This window comes from Canis aureus, chromosome 8, assembly GCF_053574225.1.
Source record: "Canis aureus isolate CA01 chromosome 8, VMU_Caureus_v.1.0, whole genome shotgun sequence".
In the NCBI taxonomy this organism is placed as follows: Eukaryota; Metazoa; Chordata; class Mammalia; order Carnivora; family Canidae; genus Canis; species Canis aureus.
Window position 1 is genome coordinate 19252214 of NC_135618.1, and position 22776 is coordinate 19274989.

At 40.6% G+C, this 22776-nt stretch overlaps 1 long non-coding RNA gene across 1 annotated transcript in view; it reads left to right on the forward strand.

The window, feature by feature from the left end:
• Positions 1–22132, forward strand: part of LOC144318428 (uncharacterized) — a 34960-nt gene extending 12828 nt beyond the window's left edge. The window contains exons 2-4 of the long non-coding RNA XR_013384323.1: positions 3920–4047; positions 20494–20698; positions 21804–22132. This is a non-coding gene — a long non-coding RNA (uncharacterized LOC144318428). The remainder of the gene's footprint in view (positions 1–3919; positions 4048–20493; positions 20699–21803) is intronic.
• Positions 22133–22776: the final 644 nt, after the last annotated feature.

The window sequence follows — 22776 nt, forward strand, 5'->3', positions numbered from 1 at the left end:
TTTTATATCCATTTTATAGATAAGGATAAGGGAATTTTAAAGACATTCCATATCTTTGACCAGGATCAATCAGCTATTAAACTGCTAAACCAGAAACCAAAGTGATCCCTGGCTTTTGCTCATTCAAGGTTTGCTGCATTTGCTTCTCAGCTGAAATCACAGTGAACATCAGAAACTACCCCTACCCCCAAGCCAGTGCTTGTCTTCTATGTCCCCCAACCCCTCCTACTGATCTTTGCACCCTTGGACCTAGTAGAAAAGGGAGTCTATATAATTTATCACAATTTTATCCCTCCATTTGAGAACACTATTTACATTCCTAAAAATATTTAATGCACTGAAAATGTATAATTTACAGTTAGGAGACTGAAATCCTATTCCCAGCGTCTCCATTAACTAGCAGTGTGGCCTTAGGCAAGTCAATCTTTTTAAGCCCCAGTTTCTCGTTTGTGAAATGACAACCACATAGCTTCTAGAATCCCTTTGCAGGATTCTTTAATTCTTTGATGCTACTCATGTATTCAGGAACACTTAGCCTAAGCTTGCAAAAATGACATTAGAAATATTTGAACCAAAGCATACCACCCAAGGAACAAACGCTGCGATTTCCGTTTTTATGACAAATATGAAAGACTTTTGCCTTGCCACTCTGGTTTTGGACATTCTATACCCTATTTGGGTGACCATACAATTTATTATCCAAATCAGGACACTTTGGGGAGTGAAAGCAGATGCTGTTAATAACTGCACCAGGACAGCAGGCATAACCAGGATCATCACTTTTTCCAGTGCTCCCTTTGTGGGTGCCCCGCCTCTTCTTCCTCTCCTCCCGGTCTCTTCCTTGGGCTGCAACAAGAGTGAAAGGCACCACAGACAGAGGTGTGAGCTCCCTCAGCCCCCTAATGGAGTGTTAAGTTCAAAGCCAAGGTGTGAGCATTTAAATGCTAACACTTAAGCAAGTTTGTCTGCAACAGAAACACCCTGTTTGAAGCTTATTCCCACTCTCATTTTTTTTTTAAGATTTTAATTTATTTATTCATGAGAGACACAGAGAGAGCAAGAGAGAGTCAGAGGCCCAGGCAGAGGGAGAAGCAGGCGCCATGCAGAGAGCCCAATGTGGGACTCAATCCCAGGACTCCAGGATCATGCCCTGGGCCGAAGGCAGACACTTAACCACTGAGCCACCCAGGTGTCCCCCCTACTCTCGGTTTAGAAACCATTTTGTATTGTTAATTTCCACTCCACTCAATCAGTAACTTGCTTATTATTTCTTTCTGCATTGCTTCATTTTAAATAATTCTTTGATTTTGTAATTGGCTTGGGGAACACCAAAAGGAGCCCAACCTTGGACCCCAACTAGGATGGAGCAAGGCCTTTGGTAATTTCCTGTGTCCTGTCTTGGTGTTCCCTACATGCTCTAGGAAATACGAGGGGTCAGCAAATAGGTTTTGTGGTAGTCAGTAATCAAGTCCATTTAAAAATACAGTGATTCCATTCACAAATATAGTTCACATGAATATTTTGTTTTTGGAGGGAAATGTTGGTGAGCTCAGTGTGCTGTATCTGCGCTCTATCTACTGACAGTTAAGTTTGCCCCTTTCTGGGGCCACATGAATCCACAGGCTTGATTTTTACTCCAAAACTATTCTTAAAAAGAGAAAATGGAGCCAGTTAAATTCTTGACTTAAAAAAATGCTATTATTATCAAATATCATATCTAAGTGCCTCACAAGTAACTATAATATACTTTTATTTGACTGAATTACCTTTTAAAAACAATTCTATATGGAATGCCTCCATTTCATTTTAGGTGAATGAAAGATCAAAATTTTAGCAAAGGAGTGAAAGACATGACTTTTTGCTATTAAAATAGTTTAGTGAATATAGTACTTGGTGACTCATGTAGAAATTTTAATCAGTTTTGCATTGCTCAACTAAAATCTTCTCGCTTAATGGTATTTTCTATCACTAAAATCCCCTCTACATGGTTTCTATTTTTTAAAAGTATGATTTATTATCAGTGTTTGAACTCTAAGACTGCCTTTGAGATAATTTTCCCGCAATTGTGAACAGAAGATTGTTTTCTCTGCAGTTTGTAAGCTGATGGGTGCTCAGAGGTTTTCTTCTGCAGTTGTGGGAAAAGTATACTTTTTAAAATGCAGTTTTGCCAATTGCCAAAGGGCCAAGTGGAACAGGAGTTGATACAGTGTAAAATTAATAGCTTTAAAAAGGCTTACCACTCAAATCTTCTTTTTCTTCTGGAGCTCTCTGGGAGAGTCTGTGGGTGTGGTGGGCCCAAGGTAGGTAGAGTCTGATGAGTACTCAGGTCCTTGTCTGGTGTCCCTATGACAGGGCCAGCTGCCTAAGCCAAGGGCTCACTCTGCGCCTTCTCTGCCACTGAAGTAGTGCCTGATGTTACACAGGTTAGTCTCAAAAGAGAGATTAAAAAAATAACATTTTGAAAGCATTATTTTTTAAACCACTCATTAAACTCCCTCAGATATCTTTTTTTTTTTTTTTAAACTGTGAGACTGATTGAGGTAGGAAAGATGAATGAAGCAGAGCATGAGCAGAGATTCACTGACTGCCCCAGGGAAGGAGGTGGTGTGGGCAGACTAGCAATGAAACCTGACCTGTGGTACAGGTGTGGAAATAATGTCACCTCAGGAGTCTAGGAGGCCACTAGAACCAGGCACCTGGGACTGGCTTGAGGGGTGGTCATGAGGTCTGGTCATTAGGTTTGTGTGTCCAAAAATTCTGAAGCATTATGGTCCCTAGGGGTAATTGGTTTCTTGGGGCTGCTCCCTGATGGCTGGATGCTCTAGAAGTTGCTCTCCATGGGGGAATGCAAAATAAGTAGTTTACATCAAGAATTGAAATCCTGGGATGTCTGGGTGACTCAGTGGTTGAGCATCTGCCTTCAGCTCAGGGCGTGATCCTGGGGTCCCAGGACTGAGTCCCGCATCAGTCTCCCTGCATGGAGCCTGATTCTCCCTCTGCCCGTGTCTCTGCCATTCTCTCTCTCTCTCTCATGAATGAATAAATAAAATCTTAAAAAAAAAAAAAAAGAATTGCAATCCTGTTGGCAGGTCTAAACGACGTGCCAAATTACAACCAGAAGGTTGAGGCCTGCAAGGGAAATGAGCATTAAATAGCTAAGAAGTCAAGGTTCCAACTCCATCTACGCCTTGTTGTGTGGCCTTGAGAAGTGATCTGACTTCTCTGGGACAAAGTCAATCCATCTATAGAATGGGTAAACTGATAGAGTGAGAATTAAATGATATTTTGGAAAAAAAAATACATAGGAAAATGGTTGCAATATGATAGGTACTTGATTCAATAGGAATCATTTTGGAGTTTTGTTCAGGACAGTGACTTTGATAATAAAAGGTTCATTCATCCCTCTCATTTTGGCCAACATTGATACAATTCATAACCACCATAAGAACACAGGGCACTCACAGTGTTAATTTATAGAAGTTGAGCTTAAGCTTTCTGGCTCTGGCTCCTTCTTTCAGTGAGGGCATTTTAACAGACGAGAGCTAATGGTGTTGAGAGCAAATGGGGAATTGCCTGATCTTGATGTTTCCTTCCAACCTATTCTAGTTTCTTAGCAGTTATCTTCACAAATTAGACCCATGTAAGAAAGTCTTGCTTTCTTTTTCATGCTTGATTTCACACATGTTCACAAATCTGCCCCGAGAGTTAGGCTTTTTATTCAGTGGCTCCAAGATCTCAGAGCTGGGCTCATTACCACGACATGCAAAGCCTGACATTATCCAGTCAGGACCAGGAGAGCTTGGGTAGAAGCAAAAATCAGTGGAGTGGATGTTCAGTATCTGGTGCCACTAATCATTCACATTCTCATTTCTTCAACAAATATTTATCGGACATTGACTATATACAGGCTTTGTTCTAGGAGCTGAAGATTCACGGGTTGACAAAGGGATCTTTCATTCTGGTGGGAGAGACAGATAAGAAAGCAAGAGAGGAAACACAGAAAGGAATAAATCAGCATATAAGAGCTACACAGAGAATTAAAATAAGGTGAGTGGTTGTGGAATAATGACTTCAGACAAGGCAGTCAAGGGAGGTCTCTCTGTGGGGGGAAATATAAGCTAAGCCCTGAATCAAAAGGAGGACAGAGACATGCATTGAGTGTGAGGGACACTGAGGCAGAGGCTACCATTAATGCAGAAGCTCCCAGGTGGGCACCAGCAGGGTACCTGTGAGGACCAGACCAAAGCCCAGGGTGGCTGGGAGAGTTCAAGAAAGGTATAGAAGAGGCAGTCAGGGTCAGGTCAGAGGGGGCTTTGTAGCCAAAGTAAGAAGGTTGGAGTATTTGCTAAATGTGATGGGAAGCCACTAGAAGGTTTTAAGCAGAGAATGACAATACTGGATTTATATTTAATAAGTAAGCCACTCTGAGTGCTATGTGCAAAAGGATTATAGATAATAAGAGGAAGCAGGGAAACGATTGCAATATCCTTGGCAGGAGATGCTGGTTGCCTAGACGGTGGAGGGACGTGGTCGGTTCTGGGATCTGTCTGGAGGCAGCATCGTGAGGACTTGCGGATGGGCTGGATGTGGAGAATATGGGAAAAGGGAGAAATCAAGGAGGACTCCTATGTACTTGGCCTGTGGAGCGGCATGGAAGGTGCCATTTCCGGAGATGAGGGAGACAGGAGGAGGAATGGCTTTACAGAAGAAATAGCAAGTAACTGCTCTGAGAGCACTCTTGTAGATTATTCATGCTTCCTGGGGGGGAACTCACTATTGCCACCTCTCCATGAGTATGTACTCACTTCCAGGCCCACTCTGCCTTGCTTTACCTTGAAGCCAAGATGAATAGAAACACTCCCCAAATTTGAAAACCCTCACCTGTATTTAGCCTTTAGGTGAAAGGAGAAATTGAAGAAAAGATTCATAAAATTAAGGATTAAAAAAAAAGATTTTATTTACTTATTCATGAAATACAGAGAGAGAGAGAGAGGCAGAGACACAGGCAGAGGGAGAATCAGGCTCCACGCAAGGAGCCCGATGAGGGACTCGATCCTAGGACCCTGGGATCACACCCTGAGCCAAAGGCATACACTCAACCCCTGAGCCACCCAGGCATCCCTGAGGTTTTATTTTTATTTTTTAAATAAATTTATGTTTTATTGGTGTTCAATTTACCAACATACAGAATAACACCCAGTGCTCATCCCATCAAGTGCCCCCCTCAGTGCCCGTCACCCATTCACCCCCACCCCCCGCCCTCCTCCCCTTCCACCACCCCTAGTTCGTTTCCCAGAGTTAGGAGTCTTTATGTTCTGTCTCCCTTTCTGATATTTCCCAGACATTTCTTCTCCCTTCCCTTATATTCCCTTTCACTATTATTTATATTCCCCACATGAATGAGACCATATAATGTTTGTCCTTCTCCGACTGACTTACTTCACTCAGCATAATACCCTCCAGTTCCATCCATGTTGAAGCAAATGGTGGGTATTTGTCGTTTCTAATGGCTGAGTAATATTCCATTGTATACATAAACCACATCTTCTTTATCCATTCATCTTTCGATGGACACCGAGGCTCCTTCCACAGTTTGGCTACTGTGGCCATTGCTGCTAGAAACATTGGGGTGCAGGTGTCCCGGCATTTCATTGCATCTGTATCTTTGGGGTAAATCCCCAACAGTGCAATTGCTGGGTCGTAGGGCAGGTCTATTTTTAACTCTTTGAGGAACCTCCACACAGTTTTCCAGAGTGGCTGCACCAGTTCACATTCCCACCAACAGTGCAGGAGGGTTCCCTTTTCTCCGCATCCTCTCCAACATTTGTGGTTTCCTGCCTTGTTAATTTTCCCCATTCTCACTGGTGTGAGGTGGTATCTCTTTGTGGTTTTGATTTGTATTTCCCTGATGGCAAGTGATGCAGAGCATTTTCCCATGTGCATGTTGGGCATGTCTATGTCTTCCTCTGTGAGATTTCTCTTCATGTCTTTTGCCCATTTCATGATTGGACTGTTTGTTTCTTTGGTGTTGAGTTTAAGAAGTTCTTTATAGATCTTGGAAACTAGCCCTTTATCTGATATGTCATTTGCAAATATCTTCTCCCATTCTGTAGGTTGTCTTTTAGTTTTGTTGACTGTATCCTTTGCTGTGCAAAAGCTTCTTATCTTGATGAAGTCCCAATAGTTCATTTTTGCTTTTGTTTCTTTTGCCTTCGTGGATGTATCTTGCAAGAAGTTATGGTGGCTGAGTTCAAAAAGGGTGTTGCCTGTGTTCTCCTCTAGGATTTTGATGGAATCTTGTCTCACATTTAGATCTTTCATCCATTTGAGTTTATCTTTGTGTATGGTGAAAGAGAGTGGTCTAGTTTCATTCTTCTGCATGTGGATGTCCAATTTTCCCAGCACCATTTATTGAAGAGACTGTCTTTCTTCCAATGGATAGTCTTTCCTCCTTTATCGAATATTAGTTGACCATAAAGTTCAGGGTCCACTTCTGGGTTCTCTATTCTGTTCCATTGATCTATGTGTCTGTTTTTGTGCCAGTACCACACTGTCTTGATGACCACAGCTTTGTAGTACAACCTGAACTCTGGCATTGTGATGCCCCCAGATATGGTTTTCTTTTTTAAAATTCCCCTGGCTATTTGGGGTCTTTTCTGATTCCACACAAATCTTAAAATAATTTGTTCTAACTCTCTGAAGAAAGTCCATGGTATTTTGATAGGGATTGCATTAAATGTGTAAATTGCCCTGGGTAACATTGACATTTTCACAATATTAATTCTGCCAATCCATGAGCATGGAATATTTTTCCATCTCTTTGTGTCTTCCTCAATTTCTTTCAGAAGTGTTCTGTAGTGTTTAGGGTATAGATCCTTTACCTCTTTGGTTAGGCTTATTCCTAGGTATCTTATGCTTTTGGGTGTAATTATTAATGGGACTGATTCCTTAATTTCTCTTTCTTCAGTCTCATTGTTAGTGTATAGAAATGCCACTGATTTCTGGGCATTGATTTTGTATCCTGCCACGCTACCGAATTGCTGTATGAGTTCTAGCAATCTTGGGGTGGAGGCTTTTGGGTTTTCTATGTAGAGTATCATGTCATCGGCGAAGAGGGAGAGTTTGACTTCTTCTTTGCCAATTTGAATGCCTTTAATGTCTTTTTGTTGTCTGATTGCTGAGGCTAGGACTTCCAGTACTATGTTGAATAGCAGTGGTGAGAGTGGACATCCCTGTCTTGTTCCTGATCTTAGGGGAAAGGCTCCTAGTGCTTCCCCATTGAGAATGATATTTGCTGTGGGCTTTTCGTAGATGGCTTTTAAGATGTTGAGGAATGTTCCCTCTATCCCTACACTCTGAAGAGTTTTGATCAGGAATGGATGCTGTATTTTGTCAAATGCTTTCTCTGCATCTAATGAGAGGATCATATGGTTCTTGGTTTTTCTCTTGCTGATATGATGAATCACACTGATTGTTTTACGAGTGTTGAACCAGCCTTGTGTCCCAGGGATAAATTCTACTTGGTCATGGTGAATAATTTTCTTAATGTATTGTTGGATCCTATTGGCTAGTATCTTGTTGAGAATTTTTGCATCCATGTTCATCAGGGATATTGGTCGGTAATTCTCCTTTTTGGTGGGGTCTTTGTCTGGTTTTGGAATTAAAGTGATGCTGGCCTCATAGAACGAATTTGGAAGTACTCCATCTCTTTCTATCTTTCCAAACAGCTTTAGTAGAATAGGTATGGTTTCTTCTTTAAACGTTTGATAGAATTCCCCTGGGAAGCCATCTGGCCCTGGACTCTTGTGTCTTGGGAGGTTTTTGATGACTGCTTCAATTTCCTCCCTGGTTATTGGCCTGTTCAGGTTTTCTATTTCTTCCTGTCCCAGTTTTGGTAATTTGTGGCTTTCCAGGAATGCGTCCATTACTTCTAGATTGCCTAATTTATTGGCATATAGCTGTTCATAATACGTTTTTAAAATCGTTTGTATTTCTTTGGTGTTGGTAGTGATCTCTCCTTTCTCATTCATGATTTTATTAATTTGAGTCTTCTCTCTCTTCTTTTTAATAAGGCTGGCTAATGGTTTATCTATCTTATTAATTCTTTCAAAGAACCAACTCCTGGTTCTGTTGATCTGTTCCACAGTTCTTCTGGTCTTAATTTCGTTGAGTTCTGCTCGAATCTTTATTAACTCTCTTCTTCTGCTGGGTATAGGGTCCATCTGCTGTTTTTTTTCTCTAGCTCCTTTATGTGTAAGGTTAGCTTTTGTATTTGAGTTCTTTCCAGTTTTTGAATGGATGCTTGTATTGCTATGTATTTCCTCCTTAGGACTGCTTTTGCTGCATCCCAAAGATTTTGAACGGTTGTATCTTCATTCTCATTAGTTTCCAAGAATCTTTTTAATTCTTCCTTAATTTCCTGGTTGACCCTTTCATCTTTTAGCAGGATGGTCCTTAACCTCCACGTGTTTGAGGTCCTTCCAAACTTCTTGTTGTGATTTAGTTCTAATTTCAAGGCATTATGTTCTGAGAATATGCGGGGGACAATCCCAATCTTTTGGTATCGGTTCAGACCCGATTTGTGACCCAGTATGTGGTCTATTCTGGAGAAAGTTCCACCTGCACTTGAGAAGAATGTGTATTCAGTTGAGTTTGGATGTAAAGTTCTGTAGATATCTGTGAAATCCATCTGGTCCAGTGTATCATTTAAAGCTCTCGTTTCTTTGGAGATGTTGTGCTTAGAAGACCTATCGAGTATAGAAAGAGCTAGATTGAAGTCACCAAGTATAAGTGTATTATTATCTAAGTATTTCTTCACTTTGGCTATTAATTGATTGATATATTTGGCAGCTCCCACATTCGGGGCATATATATTGAGGATTGTTAGGTCCTCTTGTTGGATAGATCCTTTAAGTATGATATAGTGTCCCTCTTCATCTCTCACTACAGTCTTCGGGGTAAATTTTAGTTTATCTGATATAAGGATGGCTACCCCTGCTTTCTTTTGAGGACCATTCGAATGGTAAATGGTTCTCCAACCTTTTATTTTCAGGCTGTAGGTGTGTCCTTCTGTTTAAAATGAGTCTCTTGTAGACAGCAAATAGATGGGTCCTGCTTTTTTATCCAGTCTGAAACCCTGCGCCTTTTGATGGGGTCATTAAGTCCGTTCACATTCAGAGTTACTATTGAGAGATATGAGTTTAGTGTCATCATGGTATCTATTCAGTCCTTGTTTTTGTGGATTGTTCCACTGAACTTCTTCTTAAAGGGGAATTTTAAGAGTCCCCCTTAAAATTTCTTGCAGAGCTGGTTTGGAGGTCACATATTCTTTCAGTTCCTGCCTGTCTTGGAAGCTCTTTATCTCTCCTTCCATTTTGAATGAGAGCCTTGCTGGATAAAGTATTCTTGGTTGCATGTTCTTCTCATTTAGGACCCTGAATATATCCTGCCAGCCCTTTCTGGCCTGCCAGGTCTCTGTGGAGAGGTCTGCTGTTACCCTAATACTCCTCCCCATAAAAGTCAGGGATTTCTTGTCTCTTGCTGCTTTAAGGATCTTCTCTTTATCTTTGGAATTTGCAAGCTTCACTATTAAATGTCGAGGTGTTGAACGGTTTTTATTGATTTTAGGGGGGGATCTCTCTATTTCCTGGATCTGAATGCCTGTTTCCCTTCCCAGATTAGGAAAGTTTTCAGCTATGATTTGTTCAAATACATATTCTGGCCCTCTGGCCCTTTTGGTGCCCTCGGGAACCCCAATTAAACGTAGGTTTTTCTTCCTCAGGCTGTCGTTTATTTCCCTTAATCTATCTTCATGGTCTTTTAATTGTTTGTCTCTTTTTTCCTCAGTTTCCCTCTTTGCCATCAACTTGTCTTCTATGTCACTCACTCGTTCTTCCACCTCGTTAACCCTCGTCATTAGGACTTCTAGTTTGGATTGCATCTCATTCAATTGATTTTTAATTTGTGCCTGATTGGATGGATCTAAATTCTGCAGTCATGAAGTCTCTTGAGTCCTTTATGCTTTTTTCTAGAGCCACCAGTAGCTGTATAGTAGTGCTTCTGAATTGACTTTCTGACATTGAATTGTAATCCAGATTTTGTAACTCTGTGGGAGAGAGGACTGTTTCTGATTCTTTCTTTTGAAGTGAGGTTTTCCTTCTAGTCATTTTGCTCAGTGCAGAGTGGCCGAAAGCAAGTTGTATTGGGAAAAGGAGAAAAAGAGAGGAGAGAAAGAAGGAAAGAAAAGAGAAAAAGGAAAAAGAAAAAAGGAAGAAAAAAAGAAAAAAAAAGAGAAGAAAAAGAGAAAGAAAAAGGAAAAAAAAAAAGGAGTGGGGGAAGCAAAGAAATCAAAAAGAAAAAAAAAAAAAAAACCCCACGGGGGAGTATCTTCTGATTCTGTATACTTTAAGTCCCTTGACTTCCCCCTGGAACTTGTCCGTTTAGCTGGTCTTCTGGGGGAGGGGCCTGTCGTGCTGATTTTCAGGTGTTAGCACTTGGGTGAGCTGCTCTGTCCCCTGCCTGGTGCAGGGCTCAGTGGGGGTTGTTTACCCCGTGAGGCCCCAGGAGGAACAGCAGCAGTGGCGGCGTCCAGCTCTGGAGCCCTGGAGTCAGCTCCCGCAGTAACTATGGAGCTCTTTGTCTGCAGGGGTCTGGAAGCTCCGGGGCAGGGCAGGAGCGTCCCTGCGGTCCTGGGCCCTCCCGGCCTCTGCCCCTGTCCCGGGGGGGGAGGCCGGATCCTGGGTTGTGTCCTGGCGCCCAGTGCTCCCGGGCCTGCGCTGTTGGATTCGCGCTCCCGCCCGCGCAGCCCCCTCCGTGTAGCCTCCGCTTGAGCCCCTCCGACCTGCTCCCAGTGGCGCAGCCCGGTCCGCGCAGAGCCGACGCCCAAGCCCCTCCGAGCTGCTCCTGGAGCCCCGCAGCCCCCTCCGCGAGCTGCCGCCCGAGCCCCTCCGAGCTGCTCCGGGTCCCTCTGTGGGCGCTGTAGCCCTTAGGGAGCTCGGCGCACTCTCCCGGGGCGCAGGTGTCTGTTACTGTCCCAGGGAGCCTGAGGGCATCCCCGCCCTCCTGGGGTCCTGCTCTAACTCCCTGCGAGCCCCTTTCCCCCGGGAAGGTCGGTGCAGCTCCTGCTTCTCCGGGACGGGGCTCTCCTGTCCTGGGGACACTCGCCCCGGCCTCAGCCCGGCTCCTCGCGGGACCCCTCCCCCTTGGATGCCTTTTGTTTCTTTATTTCTTTTTTCCCCGTCTTCCTACCTTGATAGAAGTGCGAACTCTTCTCACTGTAGCGTTCCAGCTGTTCTCTCTTTAAATCTCAGGCCGAATTCGTAGATTTTCAGGATAATTTGAAGGTTATCTAGGTAATTTGGTGGGGACAGGTGATTTGGGGACCCTACTCTTCCGCCATCTTGCCCCTCCCCCCTCCCCTGAGGTTTTATTTTAAAAGACAGTTTCCATTCTTTTTTTTTTTTTTTTTTTTAATTTATTTATGATAGTCACAGAGAGAGAGAGAGAGGCAGAGACACAGGCAGAGGGAGAAGCAGGCTCCATACACCGGGAGCCCGACGTGGGATTCGATCCCGGGTCTCCAGGATCGTGCCCTGGGCCAAAGGCAGGCGCCAAACCGCTGCGCCACCCAGGGATCCCGACAGTTTCCATTCTTAATGTTGGGTCAGATGCAGTTCAAGTCAAGATTTTAATCAGTCAACTCTAAAATTATATATGTATTTTTGTGTGTGTATTTATGAAAGAAAAAATACGCACAAGTATGTCAACAAACACCATGTCACCTATTTCTTTTCATTATTAACTCTCATTAATATTATCAATTGCCTTTATCTTTTCATGAATTTAACCTAGCTATGAACAATGGAGGGCAGAATTGGAGGGGCTGAGTCCTTCTTCTTCTTTCTTTGATTAGTCTTTAAGTGGCGGGATTATAGATGATTTTTTGTGTTTTTCAATATTTTAAAGTAGATTTTTGGTTGCTTTTCTTTTATGTGACTATAGGTAACACACAATGTTACATTAATTTCAGGTGTGCAACTTAGTGATTCAACACCTCTGTATGCTATGCTACGCTCACAAGTGTAGCTACCATCTGTCACTGGACAATGCTATTACAATAGCACTGACTATAATCCCTGTGCTGTGTCTTTTATTTCCATGACTCATTCATTCCATAACTGTAAGCATGTTTTCCCACCTTCCTTCACCCACTTTGCTCATCTCTACCCCCACCCCCACCCCACCTTCAGTTTGTTCTCTGTAGGTCTCATTTTGCTTTCTCTTTGTTGAATCATTTGCTCTGTTCTTTAGATGCCACATATAAATGAAATCATGTGATATTTGTCTTTGACTTATTTCACTTAGCATTATACTCTCTAGATTAATCCATGTTGCTGCAAATGACAAGATCTCATTCTTCTTTAATGACTAATGTTCCATTGTGTATATACATATACCACATTTTCCTTATCTATTCATAATAATACTTGGGTTGCTTCTATACCTTGGCTATTGTAAATAATGCTGCAATAAACATCGGGGAGCAAGTATCCTTAGAATTGGTGTTTTCATTTTCTTCAGGTAAATACCCAGGAGTGGAATTACTGGATATGGTATTTCGAATTTTTGGAAGAACTTCCATACTTTTTCCACAGTGGTCACATCTATTTACATTCCACCAATAAAGCACGAGGGTTGCATTTTCTCTACATCCTTGCCAACACTTGTTATTTCTTATTTTTATAATTTTAGCCATTCTGATAGATATAAGATGCAATGTTTTTGATTTTCATTTGCCTGATGATTAGTGATATTGGGCCTCTTTTCATGTGTCTGTTGGTCATCTGTAGGTCTTTGAAAAAAATGATTATTCAGGTCCTTTGCCCATTATTTTTTTAAAAAGATTTTATTTATTCATGAGAGACAGAGAGAGGCAGAGACATAGGCAGAGGGAGAAGCAGGCTCTCCATGGTGGCCATGACATGGGACTCGAACCCAGGACCCCAGGATCACATGCTAAGCCAGAGGCAGACACTCAACCACTGAGCCACCCAGGCATCCCTGCCCATTATTTTGATCAGATTATTGTTATTTCTATTATTTTGGTGCTGAATTTTATAAGTTCTTTATGTGTTTTAGATATTAACCCCTTATCAGATATATCATTTGCAAATATCTTCTCCCATTCATAAGGTTGTCTTGTTGTTTGGCTACAGCTTCCTTCACTGTGCAAAAGTTATAATTATATTTTGGTATAGTTCCAACAGTTTCTTTTTGCTTTTGTTTCAGTTGTCTTAGGAGACATATCTAGAAAAGCGTTTGGCATCAGCTGTAGAAAGAAATTACTGACTGTTTTTTATTCTAGGAGTTTTACAGTTTCAGGTCTCACATATAGGTCTTTAATCCATTTTGAGTTCATTTTTGTGTGTGGTGGTAAGAAAATGGTCCAGTTTCATTTTTTTGTATGTGGCTTTCCAGTTTTCCCAACACCCATGTATTGAGGAAACTGCCTTTTTCTCACTGTATATTCTTGCCTTCTTTGTAATGGATTAATTGATCATAAAAGCATATGTTTATTTCTTGCATTCTCTATTCTGTTCTATTGGTCTATGTGTCTATTTCTGTGCCAGTACCATGCTGTTTCAATTATTGTAGCTTTGTAGTATATCTTCAAATCTGGGATTGTGAGGCCTTCAGCTTTGTTCTTTTTCAAGATTGCTTTACCTATTTGGGGTCTTTTGTGGTTCCATACACATTTTTAGATTATTTGTTCAAATGCTGTGAAGAATGTTATTTTGCTAGGGATTGCACTAAATATGTAGATTGCTTTGGGAAATTTAATAATACTAGTTCTCCCAATCCACAAGCATGAAATATATATTATTAATTGGTTATAGTTTTCAGAGTACAGAAGGTCTTTTACTTCTTTGCTTAAGTTTATTCCCAGGTGTTTTGTTCTTTGATGAAATTGTTTTCTGAACTTCTCTTCCTGTTACTTTATTAGTATACTGAAACACAGCCAATTTCTGGGTATTAACTTTATATCTTGCAATGTTACTGACTTTATTACTTTTAATAGCTTTTTTGGTGGAGCATTCAGGGTTTCCTATATATAGTATTATGTCATCTGCAAATAGTAGAAGTTTTACTTCTTCCTTACCAATTTAGGTGGCTTTTATTTCTTTTTCTTGTCTGATTGCTATGGCTGGAACTTCTAGTATTATGTTGAATAGAAGGGTGACACAGGACATCCTTGTTTTGTACCTGATCTTATGGGATAAGCTCTCAGTTTTGCACCATTGAGTATGATGTTAGCATTGGGTTTTTCATATATGGCCTTCACTGTGTTGAGGTATGTTCCCTCTAAACCTGTTTTTTGAGAAGTTTTATGATGAATGGATGTTGGATTTTGTCACAAGCCTTTTCTGCATCTACTGAGATGATCATATGATTTTTATCCTTTGTTTCATTAATGCGGTGTATCATGTTGGTTGATTTGTAAATATTGAACCATCCTTGTGTCTGTGGAATGTCTCACTTGATTGTGGTAAATGGATCCATTTAAAATATTGTTTAATGCAAATTGCTAATAGTTTTCTTTTGTGTGTGATATCTTAGTTTGATTTTGGTATCAGGATAATATTGGTTTGTAGAATGTAATTGAAAGCTTTCCTTCCTCTTCAATTTTGGGATAGTTTGAGCAGAATACATATCAACTCTCTTTCATGTGTTGTTAGATTTAACCTATGAAGCCACCTGGTCCTGGACTTCTATTTACTTATTTTTTGGTAGCTTTTTTGATTACCAATTCAATTCATTACTAATAACTGCTTGGTTTAGATTTTCTATTTCTTTTTGAATCTGTTTTACAAGGTTGTATGCTTCAGTGAATTTATCCATTTCTTCTACATTGTCCAATTTGTTGGTGTGTGATTTTTCATAGAATTCTCTTCTATTCCTTTGTATTTCTCTGGTATCAGTTGTTACTTCTCCTCTGTCATTTATGATTTATTTAGGTTCTCTTTCTCTTTCCTTGATGAATTTGGCTAAAAGTTTAGCAATTTTGTTTATATTTTCAAAGAGCCAGCTTCAGATTTTATTATTTTAAGACCATATGCAATTTATATCTGCTCTGGTATTATTTCCTTCCTTCTACTTTGGGTTTTGTTCATTCACATGTAGGGTTCGATTATTTTAACTTTTTCTTGTTTCTTAAAGTAGGCCTATATTGCTATATATTTCCCTGTTATAATTGCTTTCACTATGTCCCAAGGGTTTCGGACTGTTGTGTTTTCATTTTTATTTGTCTCTATGTATTTTTTTTTTAATTTCTTCTTTGACTTCTTGGTTGAACCATTAGTTGTTTAGTAGCATGTTGTTTACGCTCCACATATTTGTGGTTTTTTCCTTGCAATTGATTTCTAATTTAATATTGTTCTGGTTTGAAAAAATAGAATTTCAATCATCTTAAATTTATTGATATTTGGTTTGTGGCCTAACATGTGACCTATCCTGGAGAATGTTCCTTGTGCATTTGAAAAGAATGTGTATTCTGGGTTTTTTTTTTTTGTTTTTTGATGGAATGTTTTGTTATATATGTGTTAAGTCCATCTAGTTTAATGTGTTGTTCAAAGCCACTGTTTTCTTATTAATTTTCTGTCTGGATGATCTATTCATTGCTGTAAGTGGGGTGTGAAAGTCCCCTACTATTATCGTATTACTGTCAATTTCTCCCTTTGTGTCTGTTAATATTTGCTATATGTATTTAGGTACTCCCATGTTGGATGCATAGACATTTATAATTATTATGTTCTCTTATTAGAGTGCTTTCTTTATCTTTATATAATGCTCTTCTTTGACTCTTGCTACAGTTTTTATTTTAAAATCTACTTTGCCTGATATAAACATAACACCCCTGGCTTTTTTCCCCCTATGTCCATTAGCATGGAATATCCTTTTCCAGTTCTTAACTTTTAGTCTATATGTGTCTTTAGATAAAATTGAGTCCCTTGGGGTACCTAGGTGGCTCCGTTGGTTGAGTGTCTAGTTCTTGATTCCAGCTCAGGTCATGATCTCAGAGTAGTGGGAGAGAGCCCTGCCTCAGGCTCTGTGCTCAGTGGGGAGTCTACTTGTCTCTCCTCCTGGCTTATACTCACTCTAAAATAAATTTATAAATAAAATCTTTTTAAAAAGGTGAGGCCCCTTTGGCAGAATGTAGCTGGATCATGTTTTTAAATACATTCTGCTACCTACCCTGTGTCTTTCAGTTGGAGTGTTTGGACCGTTTCCATTTAAAGTAATTATTGATAGGCATATACTTCTTACCATTTTGTTAATTGTTTTCTGGTTATTTTTGTAGTTCTTCTGTTCCATTCTTCTTCTTTTACTTTCTTTGTGATGACTTTTCTGTAGTGTTAAGTTTGGCTTTTTTTCTTTTCTGTGTATCTATTACAGGTTTTGGGTTTGTGGTTACCATAAAGTTCATATATAACATCCTAAGTATATAGAGGTCTATATTAAGTGATGATCATTTAAGATCAAATATATTCTAAAATTCTTTACTGCATCCTCCATTTTTTATGTATAGTAAGGACAGTATATCCTAGTTTAGTGGTGCTTAACTTTTATTTGCCTGGGAAGCTCTTCATTTCTCCTTAAATTCTGAACAATAAACTTGCTAGGTATTGTTTGTTATAGGTTTTTTTCCTTGCAGCACTTCAAGAACATCATGCCACTCCCTTCTGGCTTGAAAAGTTTCTGCTAAAAAATCAGCTGATAGCCTTATGGGGTTTCCCTTGTATGTAACCATTTTATTTTTTATTCCTAGCTTTTTAAATACTCTCTTTGTCTTTACCTTTGACATTTTAATTATGTGTCATGTATGGACTTCCTTCAGTTTATCTTGTTTGGAATTCTGTGCTTCCTGAACCTGGATGTCTATTTCCTTCCTGATGTTGGGAAGTTTTCTGCCTGTCTCTCTCTTCTCCTTCTGGGATCTATATAGTGAATTGTTTGTTAATTTAATGTTGTCCAAGAGATGCTTTAATTTACCCTCACTTTTTAAAATTATCTCTTTTTCTTTTTGCTGTTCAGTTTGGGTGCTATCCATTATCCTATTTTCCAGATCACAGATCTGTTGTTCTGCATCCACTAATCTACTGTTGATTCCCTCTAATGTATTTTTCATTTTGGTTATTGTATTATTCAACTCTAATTGATTCTTTTTTATATTTTCTATGTCTTTGTTGAAGGTTTCACAGAGTTTTTCCACTCTTTTCCCCAAGCTAGCAAGCACATTTAAGATCATTACTCTCAACTCTTTATCAGGTATACTGCTTATCTCCATTTCATTTAGTTCTTTTTCTGAGGTTTTGTCTTATTCTTTCTTTTGGAGTATATTCTTCAGGCTCTCCACTTTCCTTGACTTTCTGTATGTGTTTCTATGAATTAGGTAGAACAGCTATTCCTCCTAAACTTGCAGGGATGATCTTGGATGTGGCTGTCAATGTAGACTGTGTGCTTGGTGACTTTCACTGGCTAGTGGTTAGTGGTGTGGCTTGTATGGACAGAGATTCATGGGGCACTCTGTGCTGGGGCTGCCCTGGTGGTATAGCTGGAGCTGAAGTGGGCATAGTCTATGGCGGTCTGGGGCTCTCTGAGGAGGGGGTATGCTTGCAGGCTGTGGGGGTCTTAGGGCTCTACATGCAGAGGGCACTTTGGCAAGATAGCTGAAATGGATTTAAGCAGGGGTGTTCCTGGGCTGTTTGCTTAGCATGTGCCACAGCAGAGTGGCTGGAGCTGAAGTGTCCAGGACAAAAAGTGACTCTCTGCAAAAAGGGTGTCATAGCAGGACAGCTGAGTGGGGTTCAGGCTGAGATACTAAGCATAGGAGGTGCCATGATAGGATGGATTAAACCAAGATGGGCAAGGGTTAGGGGTTCCAGGGGTACTCCATGCACGGGGCACCCTAGTGGGGTGACTTAAGCTAAAGCAAGTATGAGCTGGGAGGTCCTAGAGTACTCTGTGACAGAAGTACCTGAGCAAGCTGTCTTGAGGCAAAGTGGTACAGGCCTGGAGTGTTCTGGGGGTGCTTTGTGCTTGTGTTACCTTGGTACAAGAGCTGGAGTTGTAGTTAGGGCTGACTGGGGTGGCTCAGTGTGTGCTATGTTGGAGCTTACCAACATGGTAGGTTGGCTAGGGCACCCAGAAGCTGCTCCTATTCATGCCATCAAGGTAGAGGAGGAATGTAAACTGTAGCAGTCCCCAGCCCCTCCTATGCAAAGAGAGTTCCAGCAGTCCCTCCACCTGCTTCCTGTTTGATAGAGTTCTAGGGCTGGCTCTTTTAAACTGTGGCTTTTTTTCTGTGCCTCAGGGCCTCTGGGGATGGTGTGGGAGGGGCCTGGGGACCACTGAGGTTGCCCACCAGCTATGGCATCCAGACCCTGCTCCCATCTGTACTTGAGGTAAAGGGGGATTATAAACCATGGTGCTTGCCAGACTCTCTGACCTGGAAAGAGTTCCAGTGACTTCCCTGCCATTTCATGGAGTTCTAGGGCTGGTTCCTTTAAATTCTCGTTGCCTTTTTAAGCCATGGCTTTTTTTCCATGCCCAGGTAGGCAAATCTGCTCCTAGTCTCTCAGTACTATACCTCCCTACTGCAGTTTGCAGCATCAGGATGGAGGACCCTTCCACCATGTCTCTTAGAAGCTATTTAGTCAGCCCTCAGTTCTTTCAGAAGGTGTGCCCCTGGAGGAGGTGAGTTCAGGGTCCTCTTACATTGCCATCTTGAATGGAAACTCTCCTAAAGAACTACAGCTGTCTCTAAAATGATACTAGTACCCTCTTCATAGTATGTATAGCACCTGGTATACAGTAATAACCTTATAATTGTTAGCCACTATTGTTGTTATTAGTATTCATATAGTATTCCTGATAAATGATCATCTAGACTTTTAGTGCTGGAAAGCACTTTATAGCTCAAGGTGATTCCTTCCCAGTGTTCAACAACCCCAATACTAAATTGTCCTCTATGTCCTGGTAATGGCCACTCATAGAGCCAATTCTGTCCTCTTGATAGCAGTTTAGCATCTCTCTCATGAAATAGTTACCTTCAAATATATAAAAAAACTATCACATATCCATGATATCATCTACTAAGATGGGTTTCCAGGGAACAAACCTGTAGGTGTGCCCATCACTGCAAAGCCAGCACCTAGTCTCGTATATACTGAGTATTCAAACTAAAAATGGAAAAATAAATGACATTAGGATGTTAGTAAGAATATCCTCAAAGTTAAGACTGCTTTGGCATTAAAGGAGGTATACAACAAGTCAGGAGTAGAGCTATAATTCATTTGGATTTAAACACTGAGTCAAGACCTTCATATGCCAGATGCTATACTAGGTATTGGAGATTAAAAAAAAAAAAAAAAAAGGTAATATGGTTCCTCCATTAGTGATCTATTCATGCAGCTCACAAATAGGCGATTCCAAGGAAAAATGCTCCAGGGATGTCTGAAGAGATGCTATATCTGGATGGAGAATATTAAGTCTGCTCATTATTGGGATGGAGCAGAAGAAAAGAGAGATGTTGTAGGGATTAGAAAAGGGAAAATCAGAGACAAAAAAGAGGTGGATATGTTGAAAGCTGGTTCAACAAAGAATTCAGATTGTATGCTCAGTTGTTGCATGTGTGGCTTGGGAATCTGATGAGACAAGGTCTGTGACATTTGAGTTACCTTAGCCTATGCAGAGCATGTACTGCAGATCTAGAATTATATAGTTTTTAACTTCACTGTTGAAAGTTCAAACAAGAACACATAACTGTTGATGAACTTCACTAGTTTATTAGTATCCATCCACATAATGTCAGCATTTTGACTTACCAAATATTTTTATTATCTAAGGAGAATCCCACTGCTCATGGTCTCTCTGTAGAGGCCTTTTGAAGACGCCTCTACATGCATCTCTTCACCATGGCTGGCCCAATCCTTGGAGGGAACCGCTCTTCCCTGACCCCCTGGTGGACACAGCAGGCACTGCAGCCACATGTTGCAAGCGAAGTCAAAGTCTCTCCCCCTCTGAGTAACCCTTTATCATATGGATGCAGAATCAACACTGTTCATATTCAAAGTCCACTTTGAGAAGGGCCTCTCTGCTTTGGTCCATGGACTCTCTATAGAGCCTGAACTGAGAGTAGACATCACAATGCTTTTTCTGAATTCAGCAAAATATACACACACTTTTCTATACCAACAACATCATTCCTCCTAACTTATGCCAAAATAACCAAAGACCTCATACTTATTTAGTAGTATGCATTGTTGTTCCAGCCTCCAGTGGGTCTTGTCCCCTAGTGTTCACTCCTTTGTGCAGTCATCTGCCACATTATGCCAGGGTTAGTCCGTGTGAGCAAGCACATACAGAGGACGTGATAATATGCTCTGCCAAGATTAGGTTATAAAGGACACTCTCCCCCCACTCTCTTTCTCTTAGATCACCTCCAGAAAAAACCAGCTGCCATGTCCTAAGCCTTACAAAGAGGTTGTATGGTTGAGGAACTAAGGAATGGAACCACCAGCCATGAGAGGCTGGAACCACCAGCCTCCTTCTTGGAGGCAGATCTTCCAGCCCCAGTGAAACCTTCATGTGATGTAACCCTGACTGACAGAAGGAGAGATCTGTTTTAGAAATGATCCCGGTAAGCCAGTCTCAGATTCCTGACATTCAGAACTGTAATATAATAAATTCATTTTAAGCTTTTACATTTTGGGGAAATATATTATACAGTGATAGATAATTAATAAAAAAACTAGAAGAGAGGCAGTAGGGGGGTCAATTGTAAACCCCAAATCCTATTCTTCTAGGAGGTCATCCAGGACCGGCCTTTCAGAGTGATATAAGGCATTTTTGTTTGCTTACTTCATGGAAGATTGCTAATGTACTGGGGAGAAGGAAGAAGGTAAAATGGCTGAAATACATTGCTTTCAATAAAAATGCTCTTGCTACTTAACTATGATTATAGTGATAACAAAAATGCCCTGTCATATAACGGAGGTATTGATGTACACTTCCCACCATTTCTGAAAGTTAATACAAAAACTCATAACATGGATGGTTGCCTCCAAGGATGCTGTATAAATCCAGCGTGCTATTATTTTCCATTTTTAATGTGAATTGACAAGGGCCACTTTAGCCTGTTAGCACTTCCTTTCTGAAGAAGAACCTCGACATCTTTTAGTGCCCCCAGCAGCAAATGACTTATGCCAAAGCCTATTCTTCTTCTTTAGACGGAAACCCTACTGACACCTGTTATGTTGTCTATTAGATAAAGAAGATTTTATACAGTATGGGTGAAATGGGAGCTCCACCACCCAGAAGGAATGCGGGCTATGGCCCTTCCTCTTGGCAGCCAAAGGAAAATTGTGGTAGTCAGGAAAACAGTTTTGAGTGCCTGATTCTCACAGAGAAAGGCATCTGTGCCAACTGAAATGCCAGGTTACCTTTTCCTTATTCTCAGCTCCACAGACACAACTTCATTAGTCCTGAGTCTATTTTACGAAGCCTTTTTATATCTGCAGGTTGTCATTCTGACTTAGTTACTAATCCTGGTCACATATTAAGGGCTTTGATTAAGCAATTTGCTTTTTTCCTTCCTCTCTTCCATCTCATTGAAAGATTACAGAGTTTGAGCATGAGGTTAAAGGATTACATCTGAATCCTGAGAGTCCCGACACTGCTCCAGCTGCCTGTCATTTCCTGGAGTGGTTACTTATCTGTCAATATTTCTTCCCTTTTTTCCCAAGTCCCAGGCCTACTTGATCTTGTCCGTTTGGCTCGGCTGGTGGAGGAATAACAAGGGTCTTCCCATCATGCATCATTCTGGGATACATCATGACAGAGAAATCTCAAAGCCCAGGTCAATTATAACAGAAGATGTGCACCACCTCTGCCCCTGAACGTCTTCTGGGGCTGCAGTTGTTTAAAACTAAGTCACCTGAAAAATGCAAGGAAATGTGTGTCTGGTTCCTGGCTGGCTTTCTGCTTGTTTAGCAGGATACAAATAGCAGAAGACTAATACGCCATGTGTGTGGTTTGTGGTCAGGAAAAGGGAATAAAGTTGGCAGCTACCTCATTGTGCTGTAATTACTTTTTAATTAGAATTCATTGAATACAGATGGATTCTTCTGTTCTTTCGCCCACTGATGTTTTTAATATTCCCACATCAGATATTATGAGGCAGTAGCCAGCAGTGAATTACATAAAATAACCCTGTAGCTGGTAGTGACTTACAGAAAGTAACCAACTTAACCATTTGTCTTAGATGAAAAATGATCTTACACCTTTTTGTGGATTCTATTGCTGGTTTGTTGATGTAGTGTTTGTTTACTCTCATTCCTGCAGGAAAAAAAAATACCATAGTTCTTGTATCAAATTACTGTAACTGACTGGAACATTTTTATTTCAAATAATGTACCATCATATTTTTTTTTCATGGTGACACTGATAAATTTGCAGGATTTCTCATTTTTTTCTCCCTCCTTCCAATGAATAATTTGAATCAAAACGTGAAGGGAATATACAATTTCATGCTGTTATAAAAAATCATTGCTCATCACATTCTAATTGTAACTAAGTTTGAACCTGAATAGCTATTTGCAGTATTTTGATAGAAATAAGAAGTAATTTCCATTTTTTTGCTCCAGGGTCTCTCTACATGAACTGACATATGATGCATTTTTGAAGTCACACTTAATAATTCTCTTTTCATTATAAACA